Consider the following 17,359-nt stretch of genomic DNA (forward strand, 5'->3'; position numbering starts at 1 on the left):
GTTTTCCAGGAGCCATCTAAATCTCTGGCCCTGGTACTTCCCAAACTGGAGCTTGCAGTGAGCAAGCACCAAAAACTGGTCACTGGGGTCTCCACCGTTTACACTCACAAAAGTTCTGGCCTCCGCCAGCACTTCCTCTTCAGGTTTGGCCCTTCCAGATTCCACATTTTGCGTTCGCAGCGCCTCCTCTGATGGCGCCATGAGGAGACGCTGTGATGTAGCCGACTGCCGCTTAAAAACCGGATAAGCATACATTTTCTGAAATGAAAATCAGAACAACACTATTACCGCTGAAAGATACCTGTACTTTTAGAGTGTGATCATTTAACAAGCTACTTCATTTCCCCACAGGGATTGATAAAGTAATTCACACTACTATGATAATGTGTACTACTGTGTCTCCTACAAAGCAAAACCATGTTATTTTCATTGAGCTATTGTATTGTACCTTTATTTAAATATTTGTAGAGGTAAGTTGTTAAAGGGGAGGGATTGTAATAAAACACCCACCTGAAAACAAACCATTTTAACATCATAACATAACATAACTTAATTTGTAAGAGTAAAAAGTATTCTATTTTGATTTATTATATTAATGTTAAAACTGGAATTTCTGAACTGATCAATATCCTACGTTTATAGTTTATAGAGATAGTGAATGACCTCCTGGATTAGCCTACATGTAGGCTACTTTACATCTACAAAGAGCGGTTTACACCATTACAAGGTATTACATGCATATTAGTACGTTATGTGTACATTACATAAAACGAACAATAGAGCAATATCTACCAGTTTACAGAGAATCAATTGCACGTATAGCCTGTTAGCGGGTGGCCATGATAGCGATAGCGATCAATGGTAGTGACATTTTTTGGTCGGTATTTAGAAGTTGACGGGTACGTCGAAGAAAACGTGTGCTATATAATGTCCAATCGCTATATCGCTATGTCTGCCTGTTTTGTTTTCTTAAGGTACAGACTGTATCTGAACAGACAATGGCTGATTTATAGTAAATTAAATAAGGTGAAGTAAACTTCATCTTACCGTTTTCACGAGGGTCAGTAAGCCACAGTGAAGGAACGCGATTGGTTGGTCAAAAGTAAGCCCAGGGAAAGGAACGTGATTGGTCAAAAGTAAGCCCAGGGAAAGGTATGATGACATTTTAAATGTACCAGTCAAAAGTCACTCAGTGGTTTGTCTTTGTTTTTATGACTTTCTACATTGTAGATTCATCCTGAAGACATCAGAGCTATGAAGGAACACATGTGGAATGATGTAGTGAACAAACAGTGTTAAACCAAGCAGAATATGTTTGATGTTTGACATTCTTCCAAGCAGCCAGCTTTTGCTTTGATGACAGCTTTGCACACTCTTTGCATTCTCTCAATCTGAACTGAGCCACCAATGCTGTGCAATGCTGACATCTAGTGGTGGAGTCCAGCTGTCTTTGATGATACTGATTGGACTTGATGAGGACAGACACACACCTGTCTGTATAAGACCTTACAGCTCACAGTGCAGGTCACATACTGGGTGATGACGTCCTCCTGCAGGTGTTACTGTGGAACAACTGCTCTGGATTGGGATGAGTCTGAATAGAACTTTGTTAGCTTTGTAAAGCTGTGTGGTAGTTAGAGAGGAACTGAAAAGAGTCAACAACAAGGAGTTGTCTCCAATGAAATAGTTACACATCAGGGCTCGTCCGGGATTTGAACCCGGGACCTCTCGCACCCTAAGCGAGAATCATACCCCTAGACCAACGAGCCATGTGTGCCCTCTGATCTTCATGTGTCAGCAGCTGAAACTGAAATGTAAATGAATAAAAGACTACTGTGCGCTATAGCTGTCTGGAATTAGCGACCTATCTACCACGCGTGTCACATGTGCTTGGAAAGCTCGGAAAGTGTGGACAAACTGGAGGTGGAAGAGAACCGTCAGGAGAGGGATGAACAGCTGCCATGATATTTGTAATGGGACGTCAGGACTTTGTTTTGGTTTTCTTTCCAGAACAATAAAGGATCTGAAATGAAATGTGTGAAATGTTTGTTCCACCATTTTGAAGACTTGGATTAAATTACGCATTCTGGGAAATTTTTTTACATTTTTTTTTTATTTTAGGTACTTTAGTAATCCCAGAGGGAAATTGTTTAAGGCCCCTAAACAAAAGACAGGTCCTCTGGCCAGTAGGTGGCGCAGTGTCTGTAGCATTTCAGCATATCAGCTGTGAGTCAAATGTTCAGCATGACTGTAAGGTTTCATCCACATAGGATGAAGAATGAGGGAGATACAGCCACAGAAACCCTGTGGGGGTCTCAGCAGGGGTTAATTGTCTAGTTGTTGAATCTAGAATCTAGAATCTTCTAATACGTCAGACAAAAAGACATTTCCTGGGACACATCAGCTGAGTGTGTGTTTGTGCAGTGAAATACACTTGTTGTGAGGACTTGCATCAGTTTACTCCTCAAACATACTCCTGAAACTTCTCTAAGCTTAATGAACAATAAACACAGGTTCATGAAGCAGTGCTTCCAGCCAACGATCACACAGTTTAACACATCTTTGTTTTGTGTGGTGTTGTCAGACGGCAACCTTCGGGGTTCAAACTTGAAGCCCATGCGGAAGTGTCAAAACTTGTAATTCATGCCGCAACCACTGGGGGCTGGCTCCAAAAGCGAGTCATTTCCCATAGACCCCCATGTTAAAATGTCCGACTTCACAGCAGGAATGAACATGTTTACAGCCTGGTAAAAAAAAACATTCTGGTCTCAGATGATAGGTTCTCTTCTAGTGTCAATTGTATGGGGGGGATTTTTTTTATATAACTTACTCGTTTTAATTATATTCGGACTTAAAATTCTGCATAATTATAGGCGTTGCCACTTGAGCAGCAGAAGGCTGACATATAACAATGCGAGTTTCCTGCTTTCATGATCGCCCGCCCCCAAACTCCACTCGTGCTCCCCCTCTTTGTACGTATTTGGAGTTTTTGGCGGACGTGATGCTTCCAACATGGCGGCTCCCACGAGCCTCAGAACGGCTCTTCAGAAACAAATGGGTGACATCACGGAAGCTCTGTCTATAGTTTTTACTCTCAATGGGTTTTGTCTTTCTTTAAAAGGAACCTCCTACAGATCTTTGAAGGCATGGATGGGAATTGAACCCATGATCTTTGGTTTACGAGACCAACACCTTACCACTTGGCCACCACGCCACCACGGCTTTTTCTTTTAACTTCTGAATTGATCACTGATCGTGATCAACACACACAACATAAAACAGCAGAAGTCTTGTGATCCTACACTCAGAGAAACCACAACAGCATGCAGCTTTACCTTCAGGTCTAACAGCTGGGAGCTTTTTCCAGCATTATTCTGTCTCAGCATGATCATGGCTAACAGGACACACACATTTACATCAACACAGGCGGCCGCGTGTGGATGAACACACACTGACCCCTAAAACCAGATAAACACACACATCAAATCACATCAAACACACACACATCATTCTAGAACTGATATGTTATTAGTCAATAAAAACCCACAGCCACCCCACAGGTAAAGAGCACAGGACAGAAGAGACACATCCACAGGACAACACTCAGCAGTCCATCTTCACCTCAAAGAGAAAGGACAGTCAGTCTTTTGAGGACAATAATGTCCACATTTTAAACAGAGGACAGGTGGTTTGTAAGGATGGAAGTTAGGATGCTACAGTACATAACAGAAGCTCACAGGCAGACACGTTTTTTCCAGCATAGTAACGCCGTGTTACGTGGTCTGCGGTCTCTGCTTTGCTCATTGTGGCGTCACATGTGCTGTATTGTACTGTTTGTGAAAAAAGAAGGATAGTGTTTTATTACAAACACCACTGAAGCCTCCATGAGGTTGTTCTTGTATAGTTCCTGTGATGTTTAGGTTACCATTGTAAGATCCAACCAGGTGTGCAGTGTAAAAACAATACACTTCAGAGCTTCAGGGCATTTATTGTTCATTAAAAATATCTAAAGTTGGTTATCCATCAACAACAATGGAGAAATGACAGTGATGAATCAGCCTACAACTGAATTTACAGTAAGTTGGAATATTTGTAGGGGCATCGATCTTCAGTAATAACTGCTAATAATAATTATACAGAAGAAATGGTGCACTGGAGGAACAATAATACTTGATAAATACTGTACAGTGTGTGATGCACACTCTACTTTTAGGAACATCTAAAGTGTGAAGAAATAGGAGCTGTCATCACAATAAAGACGGACACAGTGCAACAGTCTGTTGCTAAAATGCTTCATCAAAAAGCATCGGAGCTCAGCGACAAAAGTTCAAGTAATAAAGCAACAAAAGCATTAAAGGATGTTATATCAATATATCATGTCTGTTATATCAAATATAGACATGAACGGTATTAAACTGGCTGCTGAAACTACAGCTATGAAGCTATAGCTTAACGGTGTTACACGGCTATAACGGTGTAACATGCATTTATGCTTGCATTTCAGAATCAGAATCAATAAAGTATTTCTGATTCTGATTCTGAAATGCAAGCATAAATGCATGTTACACCGTGTGGGCAGGGCAACGTCATGAAGTTGACCCTTCGCCACCATAGAGAAAGCTGCTGTGTTTCTTGATTTGTTCATCCTACCTGCCTCTTACTCTATCATGACATCAGCCCCTGTGCACCTTTTAAAACCCCCAAATCGTCATATGTGGGCGTGGCCACATGGCTCAGCAGCTACCAATGTCCAATAGATGAATAGATCCTCCACATCTTCTAGGGTCCCTTCAGGGCAGAGGGGTTCTCCCGGTGATGTCTTTCTTTGTGAGAAAATGTTGTCCAATGCACTGAGCGACCAATTTATTAGCTCCATGTCAAAAAATTATCCCAAGGATAGCAAAGCAGGGTGTTCAGGGAATAAAAAGTCACAAAAATCACAGGACAGGACAAGCCTTATCTAGACATGGAGGACAGTCTCCTCATGGAGGACAGTCTCGCTGGGTAGAGGAGGAGAAGAAGATCCATGTAAAGCAGGTTCCATGGTGTAATGGTTAGCACTCTGGACTTTGACTCCAGCGATCTGAGTTCAAATCTCAGTGGAACCTTTTGTTTGGATGGTAATACTGGTGTCCTAATCTAACAGTAGTCATAGTAGTCAACAGTCAGTAGTTGGTGTAAAATAATTGGATTAGAGATTAGATTAGAATATGCATTGACTAGATTTATTTTGTAACTGTATCCCAAGCCTCCATAGATGATGAGAAATGCTGTCTTTCCACCCAGATGACTATAGCAGACTGTCAACACACACACACTAACTAGCACATTAATGCTAACATCAGTGGATAGCTGCTGCAATGTACGGTAAGTGTGTTATAGCTGTATAACACACTGTATAGAGTGTAACATGTATAGCCAGAAACTATGCCAGGGACTTGTGCAGGACTAGTTGATAGCCCATCATTAGAGTTTAAATGGGGGTGAAACCTGCTAGGAAGGGATGAAAGGACAGAGTTGTAAACAGGTGAGAGCTGATGGTTTTTTCACATAGATGACTCTTTCCGCCATCTATGTGAAATTGAAAAAAACTCTTCATTTCAGTTGAGATGATGAAGCCCAGTGCTTGGATGCTGTCCATTGAAGGAGAGGTGGTGGTGGGACCACACAACAGTTTCAGAGGACAGGAGGGGTTCATATATCAGTGAGTTACAGAAGAATCAGAAGGAAAGGAAACAGTGATGACTGCAGGTTTGGAGCAAACAATCAGTCCTGGAGTCTGAGCTGCTCTGATCGTGGTTACTCTGTCTGTCACAATAACAGAAAAAACACTCATCTCCTCCTCCTCTGGCTCTGACGGAGCAGCAGTGTATGTGGACTGTCCTGCTGGCACTCTGTCCTTCTACAGACTCTCCTCTGACACACTGATCCACCTCCACACCTTCAGCACCACATTCACTCAGCCTCTACATGCTGGGTTCTGGTTGGGTTCTGGTTCCTCAGTGAGTCTGTGCTGTGTGTAGAAGCAGAGTGTGTGGAAGTGACAGCAGCTTCAACTTTGTGCTTTAAATGTTGATGATGTTTCACTTTCATTTGAATCACTGACTGTGATTTCAGGTCAGAACATGTTTTTGTCTTAGAAGCAGTGAAATGAAGAATGTGAAGCTGAATTTATGATCATGAACTTTGACATGTCCTCACAAATGAAACCCTTACATTAAGAAATGCATGATTCCATGTTGTTATGGCTCTGATATTAAAATGTAGTATTATAATAGGAGTTAATGGACCTAAGTGGAAAACACCATTTAAAACTGCTGCAACACAAACACTAATAACTCCAACTCAATATTTTGGATAAACTTTGACATGACAGATATAAAATAATGCCTGAGCCTCCCAACTTGTACAATAACTTGTTTTGTGCATTTTTACATGAAATATTTGCATCATGCAATCTACCTGGCATTTAAAGCGTTAAACTCCTCCAATGATGTCATGTTTGGTAGTTCTGAGCAGTCCTGAAGTTGTTCCACATATTTATGCAGAAAAATATGAATCTGTTAAGTTTTTAGAGCAGTTTTTAGAAGCGGACATTTTTGTCCCTGATGACACAAAGGGTAGTAAATGTGTTTCCCAGTGTTCTGGTGATGGATCAGACATTTGAACATTTACATTTGAATTCTAAAATTTGTGTTGAACTGCCCGATTGCCCTTTTTTCCCTCAACCTGTGACGTCGGCGGAACTGCGATCACTCACCTGCTCCTGCCCGGGACATTAAAAAGAAGCAAAGACACAAAGAAAGACTCAGAGAGACACTGCAGCGCTACCACGCAGCTGTGGACCTTTCAAAAGCAAAAGCATTGAAGGCATTCAGTGCCACAATGGAGAGATGTGGATCTTGAGGAGCTGCGTGAATTCCTGGGGCTGCTGATCCTGGGCGGCATGTACCGGTCCAGACACGAGTCCATGAAGAGCCTCTGGGATGAAACAACAGGGAGGGTCATTTTTGCAGCCAAGATGTCCCAAAAAAGGTTTTCCTCCATCAACCTCGCTATGTGATTTGATGATCGACTGTCCTGGCCAGAGCGCCACAGGTGAGACAAGCTGGCTCCTGTGCGAGATCTGTGGACCCAATGGACCACCTGCATCCCAAAAATGTATAACCCAGCGAGGGATGTATGTGTTAATGAACAGCTGGTCCCTTTCAGGGGCCGCTGTTCGTTCAAACAATACATTCCCTCCAAACCCGCCAAGTACGGGTTAAAAATCTGGGTGCTGAGTGATGTGCAGACCTCCTATGCATGGAGATTGGAGTTGTACACAGAGGTCTGCCGCATCAGCACCCAGAGAACGGAACCAGGGGATGCGGGTGGTCCTTCAGCTAAGAATTTCCTTCGGGATTAATAAAGTTTTATCTTATCTTATCTTATCTTAACTGAAAAGGGCTACACAGTGACTGCGGGCAATTTTTTACATCTTTCCCCCTGGCTGCAGAGCTCCAAAAGGGCAAGATTGCTCTGGTCGGGACAGTGCGAAAAAATAAGCCAGAGCTCCCCCAGCAGCTGCTCACCGTGAAGCAGAGACAGGTGCTGTCCTCTTGCTTTGCATTCACCCAGGACTGGACAGCAGTGTCGTATGTACGAAGAATGTGGTCCTCCGCAGTACAAAAAACGGGGAGCCAGTATTCCAGGAGTCTGGTAAGTTAAAGCCCCAGATCATCCTGGACTACAGCAAAGCCAAAGGAGCTGTGGACCACCTGGACCAGGTAAGCAACATATCAATTATTACCCAAGTTATTTACTTATGTACATGTTAAGTAAATACATTTGTATGTAGTATTATTATGTATTATTGTGATTGTCTGATATAGCCATACTATTTATTCAATTGTATTCCATATTTTACATATTATTGGAAGATTTCAGACTCTTTTTCATAATAAGAAGGTTGTGTGTAAATGTATTCAAACCATCTGAGCATTTCTTTTTCAGATGTGTGGTACATACTCGTGCCGGCGCAAGACACCGAGAGGGCCAATGTGCATTTTATATCACATGCTGGACATGTCTTGCTTCAATGCTTTTGTACTCTTTGTGGCTGTCGATCCTGCATGGAACAGCCAGAAAACCTGGTCCTTCAGGAAGAAGGAAGAAGGAAAAGAAGAAGAAGAAGAGGAAGAAAAAGAAGGGCCAGGGCCATCTAAAAGCCGCAAGCAGTGCACTTTGTGCTTCCAGCGCAGACGTGTGTGGAGCCACTGTGCCAAATGTGGGGCACACTGTGCCAAATGTGGGGCCCATGTCTGCAAAATGCGTCATGATGTCATCTGCAGTGATTGCCTTAAAATGTTAAAAAATATTTCAAAAGAAGAAAAAAAAATGTTCAATGTCTAATTACGTCTGAAGTTATTTAAAAAACAATTTGATGCAGTGAAATTAAAAAATATTTATATATGACATTGTTATTGTACTTGTGATTTTTTTTTAAAGTTTATGGGAGGACAAGGTTCCCATTGGTGATCTGATAGTGAGAGAACTTGATGCTCTCCTTCATATCTGCATCCTTGACTCTTGGCAATGGCAGGTATATGGTTTCACACAAAATATGTGATACAAATTAGAGTCATTTTTAACAATGACAAAAAAACATAACACATCCACACAATCTCACTGTATAATGCTAAGCTATTGTTTCCTTGACAGCTATTATGTAGAAGAAGTCGAGCAGTTCAGGATCGTTGACGAGGGAGAAACGTGCGATCTCAAGGATGGAAAAATGTGCAGTGGGTGCAGGAAGTATTCAGACCCCCTTAAATGTTATATTGCAGCGATTTGCTAAAATCATTGAAGTTCGTTTTTCCTCATTAATGTCCACACAGCACCCCATACTGACAGAAACACAGAGTTGTTGACATGTTTGCAGATGTATTAAAAAGACAAAGTGAAATATGACATGGTCCTAAGTAGGGATGGGACTGTTCAGGAAAAAAATCAGAACCGTTCGGTAAATGTGTTTTGGTTCGGGGCGTGTGTTTTGTTCGGTTCTGTACATGCGCAGCAAGTAATGTCAAGTCCAGTCCAGTCCAACCGCCAGCTAAATACCTAAAAGAAGAAGAAGAAGCAGCAGCAAGTAATGCAGGGAGGCGTGTTTTCCACTGTCACACTGAGAGGCACTCTGGACTCTGACTCCAGCAATCTGAGTTCAAATCTCAGTGGAACATTTTGTTTGGACAGTAATCCTGGTGTCCTATCTACACAGATCAGTCTATGGAGAAGTCCACAGTCTGTTCATTGGTCCAGCTGTAGTCATTAATTACTGAAATAAATCAACCTTTTCATGATATTCTACTTTCAAGTGTTTATTTCTTTTAGTTTTGATGGTTATAACTGACAACCAATGAAAACCCACATTCAGTAGGTCAGGAAATGAGAATATGTGAAAAGGTTCAATATTGAAGACACCTGGAGCCACTCTAACCAGATAATGAACTCAAAACACCTGCAAAGGCCTTTAAATGGTCTCAGTCTAGTTCGGTAGGCTGCACAACCACAGGAAGACTGCTGACTTGACAGTTGCCCAAAAGACGACCATTGACACCTTGCACAAGGAGGGCAAGACACAAAGAGGCTGGCTGTTCACAGAGCTCTGTCCAAGCACATTAACAGAGAGGGAAGGGGAGTACAAGCAAGAGGGAGTACAAAGTGTTCTGCCCAAACAGGGACTTGAACCCTGGACCCTCAGACTTGCAATTGACCCTTTGTACAAGGGGGATTAGCTCAAATGGTAGAGCGCTCGCTGAGCTAAAGAAGGGGTCCGATTTTCTCGCTGTCGCACGCAAGGGAAAAAGTTGAGAAAAATGTGGAGCCCCGCTGTGCGCGGACAAACGTCTCGTGTAGCGGTATTGAGGCAATATTCCTGTTCATTATAAAGGAGTTTAAGTGAAATATGAAACAAATCATCTGCTATGGGCTGGACTCGAACCCGTAGTCTGTGCCGTCAGCTGTGCGACAATGTATAGAGTTGTTGGAATGTTTAAAACCCACAACGTGCGTAAAATAATTAATGATTGATTTAGCTTAGTTTAGATATGTTTAAATATATTACAATATCAACAGATGTTTTTTAGTTTATTTAGTGTTTACTTTGGCTTTAACATGATATGCCCCATCCAATGACTTGTGATGTTTACCTGTTTATGGTTTAATAATATGTGTGAGTGAATCTTAAATGTTTATATGATTTATCAGAACAAATATAAAACAAATACAAGTGAATACACACACACACACACTGCATACAGGACTATAAAATACTATTCAGCTCATTCACCCATGTGAAAATATATACAACATATACAGGTCAAATATTAGGTCAAATATTACACAATGTACAATTATACAATAACATTCAACAGCACTGCATAAAGACAGACAGGCTTGTTGATTTAAACATAAGAAAATTGCTTATATACAATATATACAGGCCAAACATACAGTGTTTACTGTGGATGTTTTTGCTGGCGCAGCCACTCATCCAGAGACATTCCACTGGATGAACGCGAGCAAAATGTGGCATTACCATATCTACTGTGGCCAAACTCTGCTGTTTTAGGATGCCCACATTTGCTGCATGTGTTGAAGGTAACCCTTCTCACATACTTCCTTTTTTGGACTCCACTCTCCTCCTCCAGAGCCCGCCGCCGCCTGTTCCTCTGAGTGAAACGGGACACAGTAGGAAGAGGAGCAGCAGACACAGGAAGAAGCGGGGCTGCGCCTGCACCGGATGCTGCAGTACCAGAAGCTGCCATCACCACTGGCACAGTCATGTTTGGGTTCAGAACTAACGTGCCTAACCCAGCTGCTGAAACAGGCTGTGCAGTTTCTGATGCTGTGGGACCAGGTACTGTGGGCGCAGGTGTGATGGGGCGCTCCCTGATGCGCCGGCGACCAGGCCGCAGAGGAGGAGCCTGTCCTTCCTGATTTGGTGGAAGTACAAATGCGTGTCTTGGGCCTGACGTGACTGGTGCTTCATCCAGTGGTTCCCTCGGAGCAGTAAGCCGGGTTTGAGCCACAGGAATTGAGGCAGATGGAGCCGGTCCCTGATTAAGGACACTCAATTCCTGATTCTTCTGCCGCCGTTGAAACCTGAAAATACATCATTTTTATTATATGTGTTTAGAAGTATTTACTTCATTTGAGGCAAATAGTGTACCCTGCCTACCACTGAATGAGTGTCCGCTGGTTTAGCTCAAAGAGCTGGATCGTGGTTTCCTCCATCAGCCTGCAGCCAAATCTCGGATGTGGTGGTAATCGGTGAGGATTTTAGACCACCTGGGGTTGCTCACTCCAGCCTTTTTGGTTGTTGACCTGTGTAAAGCACACAGCTTTACACATATGGCCTCAACTAAGCGGCTGGTACTAGGCCACTGAGCTGGCCCCCCAGGATGGCCAATCAAACACCGTTTTACACTCTCCACACCCGGGGTGACTCCAGATCGCTTTGGTGCCTTAAAGCGGCCGTGTGTCAGTCGAGGCTGATGTCGAGGCTGGTAGTTAACCCGTTGTTTGTCACCATCAGGGAGCGCTGCCCACAGCCGGAAGGCCTCTGTCACCTGCAGCTCAGTGAGGTAAGAAGCCTCACGAAGACCCACAAGGTAACCAGCCAGTTCCTGGACCTTGTCCCACCCAGTGACACCATCAGGGCCAATAACTGCTCCCTAGTAAATGCAGATTAATGTTAATATATGTGCAATAAAAGCTGACCAAAAGTTAAAAGGCCATTAAAATGTCTTACCTGAGGCTCGTTGGATGGACTGCTTCCAGGATCCAGTGCAGCCTGAGAGATGTCAGACGGCTGTGACAGCACTAAGGAGGCAGAGGCAGGATGCTGTCCTTCTCCATCACTGGACGTGGATGGGTGGGGTGGAGCAGAGGCCTGAGGACTGGTTGTCAAAGATGGGGGGCTCTTTTGAAGATCATGGCAGGGGTCATCCTCACAGAGCACTGATACTGTGATGTCCTCCATGATCTCCTCCTGAAATCCCTCATCTTGCAGGTCCTCGTCATTTATTTGCTCCACCAACCTGTCCTCCTCTTCAGGGTTCTGGAGCACTGGAGTCAATGTTTTGCCTGTCTGGCTGTACAGATACTCCACCCCCAGCAATTCACCTACAAGAAAAAAACAAAAAAGAAAGTGTTCTTAATATTTTGTCCAGAACATAAAAGGTTATACAGATAATGTTTCAAAATACAAAAATGTGGATTGATGAATAAATTATTTATATTAGTGTTAAATGAGTATTTCTTGCCTGTGTATACTCCAGGAGGGCGGTAGCGCTCATCCCAGGGCTTCCCAAACACAACTCGGCTGAGCTGGTCCACAGCCTCTCGCAGGGCACTGCCATATGATCGGATGGAAGAGGCTGTAAAAGGAGCCTCTCATCGGATGGAAGAGGCTCCTTTTACAGCCTCTTCCATCCGATCTTCATTCCATCGCATCAAGCCTTCAAGGAGATAGGCCTGAAAATGTGCATCACTGGCACTGGTTCCTAAAGGTTAAATAAAATAGAAAAAAAGGGTCACACACGCGCAAGATATGTGCTACATTTGAGGTACTATGAGGTTACATGCAATAGAGTTATGTAAATACATGAAAAATCATCATTATAACCAGAATTAATGAGGAAAAGTAATTAAATTAGTTTCTTGTGAGATAAGATCTGTTCTGACATCAGAAAAGGACTGTAATATTACTGTAGAATGTGACATTACTTTAAAGTAATGGAAACAGTTACAGTGCTTATAATACTTAAAGAGACACTGTAATCCATATGGGATACCTGGGATGAAGCGGTTCAAGTGGAGGTGGAAAGACTCCAGGGAGGTAGAGCCACGGGCACACCTGTAGCAGCACAGCTCCACACCACCTTTCTTCAGTGTCCCCTTCTTAATGTAGAGTGGGAAGTTCTCTGGGTCTTGGATACACAGTACATGTTTCTGCTGTTCTTTCCATATTTGCTGGATCCGATCATGGTCCAGTAGAGGAACTCCCAGAGTGTCCTTCCCATCCACACTGTCAAAGTGATCAATCAGTGATCCAATCAGGCTGGTGGTCTCCTCCATCCCTCTGGTCCTCCTGCGGCAGTGCAGTGCCAACTCCCTCCGGGTAATGCGAGCACTGAGTGCCTTTTCTGAGAGGTGGCCGGTCTTCTTTGCTGCTAGCTCCCCCTCCTTTGCACGGCGAAGAGCAGCGACATCCTCTGGATCCCATTCAAAGATGCACGTGGACAGACGTGCCATGAAGACTCCATAGAGTGGATGAGCCTCTGTTGTGACACCTGCAGCAAATCGCCGCATAAAATGCCAGATGTCAAGGCGCACTTCGAGGTCATCCCACTCTGAAAACATGGCCTTAACACGAGACTGGCCATGCTGACTGCAGCAGTCTCTGTCCACATACATCACTTTTGGGGGCATCTGTCCTGCCTCCCGATAGCGCTTCATCAGGCCAGCTGCCATGGCATCCAATCCATGTCCCTCGGCAGCTGTGAGCACAGAGACAAGGACTTGGCCGTGCTCATTTCCCACATTTGTGCACCAAGCAGCTGTCCCTGAAGCAGCCCCAGCGAGTTTCTTTGTGACCTATTTGGAAAAGGTCAAACAGAGTGTTCATTATGCACGCAAACATATTTATATCTGGCCAACATTCTGTATAGGTAAAATGCTGTGATACCTTTTTAGTGGAGTCAATCTTGAGCACAGACCCAAAGACAGATGTAATTTTGGCCTTGACCTCATGCAGTCGCCCCAGAACATCCCTGGCGTATACAGCTAACAGCCACTTAGGTTTAGGTATGGCAGGTAAGGGAGGAGGCTCAAGGAACACAGGAGGCTGCACAAGGGAGGACTTTGCAAATGGCTCACAGGCAGTGAGGTACTGCAGTACACGCTGCGTCCATGCCTCACCATGTTGCTCCATCAACTTCTTGTGAAGCTGAGTCACACTGTTGCCCAATGTCCTCTCCCTCATCATCCTCACCACCCGGTTGTCACATGAGTATCTAATGAAAGACCAGTGTAATAACACAAATGCTGTTTTTGGTTAAACAATAACACAAATCAAAGCACCTAATAATGTTTGATCTTAATTATGACTTACCTGTATGTCAATAAAGCGGGAAACTGACTGCGGTGGCCCATATCCAGTTGTCCTAAGATGTCTTCGGACCAGGCTGGATACTTATTTGTGCAGCGTTTGCACTCCAAGTACTCTGTTGCAAGGTCATACCACCCGTCGATGTCTAAGACCCTGCGCACAGTACGATACAGTCCTGCCGCTGTTAGTCTGTGTTTACCACAGTCTGGGCGAACACAGACAAGAGGGAACTGCCACATCTTCAGCGGCATCCATAAAAAAAGGGGCCGACAGAAGAAGAGGTCAGGTGAGGCGGGCAGCTGACTGTGAATGAGAGGGGGCTGAGGAGGATGCCACCAAAGCTTCAGCTGGGGCACTAGCTCTGGCTTGCCAGTGTGTAGGTTGGCCTTGAAGAGGGTCTTACGGATCCACTCCTGCTGGAAAGGTGGAAGCTGATCCTTCCAGTGACGAGGGAGCTCAGTAGGTGGCTGATGATGTGGAGGGTCTGGTATTTTTACCACTAGAGGCGGACCAGCACGGGCCTCTGAATGAGCAATGGCTGGAGCTTTTGAAGGAGAAATGCAGAAAAAAATAATATAAGGATGACTGTTGTATTTGATCGCAGTCCACAATCTGCCTGCACAGCATACATTTGGACAAGCATTAATAGATTATGATTATAATTAATAGTTAGACATGAAAAATAAGAGACCACTGTGGTTTCTTATTTTTTCCAGAGCTGTATTTGAAAAGGATTAGATGGAATAGAGCAAAGAAAATAAGTTGTGATGAATTTAGTATAAAGTAGTGATGCCCACAGACATGAAGCGTGCACACAGTTGCAGTGATGAAAAACAGTTACTGTGATCATTAAAACAATGAATCTCCTCCGTCCTGTTCAGGGGATTAGACAGATAGTGAGTGAGAAAAGCAAGTGATGTTAGTGAAAATGTTATCCAATGATTGTTTCTCAACGGGAAACACAAATGAAAACACCAACACCTTTGGATACCCTTGAGGTTTTGAAGAGGTGCACTCAAAGAATGCATCCCGCTTGAAGCTTGATGCGACATAATCCTGTACTGTAAACAAAAATATTTGAAAAAACAGTGATTTTTTATTCCTCAAAAATAATACTTCACAGTGTGTTTTCACTAAACATTTTCATAATATTTGCATTTGTGTCGTATGCCACACCTGTATTCTGCTGTGCTTCATATTGTGACACTGCAGATACCAGCTCCTCATCATCGTCTTCAGCAAAGTCACCCGCTCCAGAAGGGGCAACAGAAGTGCCTGCAGCACAAATATAAAATGTTATTAGCATTTATTAATAGGTTAATAAAATTATTACTGTTGACAAGACACAAGGACAAACAATGTACGATGTTACTTACCAGTAGGGAAGAGCGGCCTTTGTGCCAAATGTTTGGCTGGGGTTCTGTTGGCAGAGTGCACTGCGGTACTGGGGCTGGAAACAGCAAGTGGATAAGTCTGTGTAGTCTGCCATAATGATAACTGAATACATATACAGTACATGTTACACAGTTACACTCACAGGGTTTAACTGGTGACATCAGTTTTTTAGCCAGCTGTGAAGGACACAAATGTTTGCCACGCGCCAACAGTGCTTTCACAGTGCCAGTCTTCCACACACCAGTTTGGATGGCAGCAGGTGAAGGAGCAGACATGTGGGAGGCTGCAGGGGTAGGTGCAGAGGCACTGGAGGCTGCAGAGGCACTGGAGGCTGCAGGTGTAGGTGCAGAGGCACTAGAGGCACTGGAGGCTGCAGGTGTAGGTGCAGAGGCACTAGAGGCACTGGAGGCTGCAGGTGTAGGTGCAGAGGCACTGGAGGCTGCAGGGTTTTGGGCCTGGCATCTGCCTTGATCAGGTACTTGATGAGAGCCTGGGCCTCCTTGCTCTGGTCTTCATAGACGTCCTTCATGGACCGGCCCTTGAAGTCTCCAAACTCTACCATCAAACATCCCTGGTCTCCAGTTTCCCGGGCTTCTGCTTGCAATTGCTGCTTTCTTTTAAACTTCTCCAGTTCCTCTGCCATCTCTCTAATAAGAGATGTGTACTGGATGAACAGCTGCTTATTTTGTGACAGGGGGTTTGCCTGCACCGTCTCTTTAGATATGCTGTCCATCAAATACAATGCATACCCCAGAGAGTTTTCCAGGAGCCATCTAAATCTCTGGCCCTGGTACTTCCCAAACTGGAGCTTGCAGTGAGCAAGCACCAAAAACTGGTCACTGGGGTCTCCACCGTTTACACTCACAAAAGTTCTGGCCTCCGCCAGCACTTCCTCTTCAGGTTTGGCCCTTCCAGATTCCACATTTTGCATTCGCATCGCCTCCTCTGATGGCGCCATGAGGAGACGCTGTGATGTAGCCGACTGCCGCTTAAAAACCGGATAAGCATACATTTTCTGAAATGAAAATCAGAACAACACTATTACCGCAATCTGTTTAACAAGCTACTTCATTTCCCCACAGGGATTGATAAAGTAATTCACATTACTATGATAATGTGTACTACTGTGTCTCCTACAAAGCAAAACCATGTTATTTTCATTGAGCTATTGTATTGTACCTTTATTTAAATATTTGTAGAGGTAAGTTGTTAAAGGGGAGGGATTGTAATAAAACACCCACCTGAAAACAAACCATTTTAACATCATAACATAACTTAATTTGTAAGAGTAAAAAGTATTCTATTTTGATTTATTCTGATGTATTTTGAAAACCCCAATGTCTGAATCCTTAACTTTACTATATTAATGTTAAAACTGGAATTTCTGAACTGATCAATATCCTACGTTTATAGTTTATAGAGATAGTGAATGACCTCCTGGATTAGCCTACATGTAGGCTACTTTACATCTACAAAGAGCGGTTTACACCATTACAAGGTATTACATGCATATTAGTATGTTATGTGAACATTACATAAAACGAACAATAGAGCAATATCTACCAGTTTACAGAGAATCAATTGCACGTATAGCCTGTTAGCGGGTGGCCATGACAGCGATAGTGATCAATGGTAGTGACATTTTTTGGTCGGTATTTAGAGGTTGACGGGTACGTCGAAGAAAACGTGTGCTATATAATGTCCAATCGCTACATCGCTATGTCGGCCTGTTTTGTTTTCTTAAGGTACAGACTGTATCTGAACAGACAATGGCCGATTTATAGTAAATTAAATAAGGTGAAGTAAACT

The 17,359-nt window shown here is 43.6% G+C and overlaps 3 non-coding genes across 3 annotated transcripts; 1 reads left to right on the plus strand and 2 right to left on the minus strand.

Moving 5' to 3' along the window:
- Window positions 1-1,697: 1,697 nt before the first annotated feature.
- Window positions 1,698-1,769, minus strand: trnap-agg (transfer RNA proline (anticodon AGG)). The gene has a single exon. It is a non-coding gene; the product is annotated as a tRNA-Pro (tRNA).
- Window positions 1,770-3,142: 1,373 nt separating this feature from the next.
- On the minus strand, window positions 3,143-3,214 carry trnat-cgu (transfer RNA threonine (anticodon CGU)). The gene has a single exon. It is a non-coding gene; the product is annotated as a tRNA-Thr (tRNA).
- Window positions 3,215-5,036: 1,822 nt separating this feature from the next.
- trnaq-uug (transfer RNA glutamine (anticodon UUG)) lies at window positions 5,037-5,108 on the plus strand. Its single transcript has one exon. It is a non-coding gene; the product is annotated as a tRNA-Gln (tRNA).
- Window positions 5,109-17,359: the final 12,251 nt, after the last annotated feature.

Source organism: Parambassis ranga, unplaced genomic scaffold (assembly GCF_900634625.1).
Source record: "Parambassis ranga unplaced genomic scaffold, fParRan2.1 scaffold_21_arrow_ctg1, whole genome shotgun sequence".
Lineage (NCBI taxonomy): Eukaryota > Metazoa > Chordata > Actinopteri > Ambassidae > Parambassis > Parambassis ranga.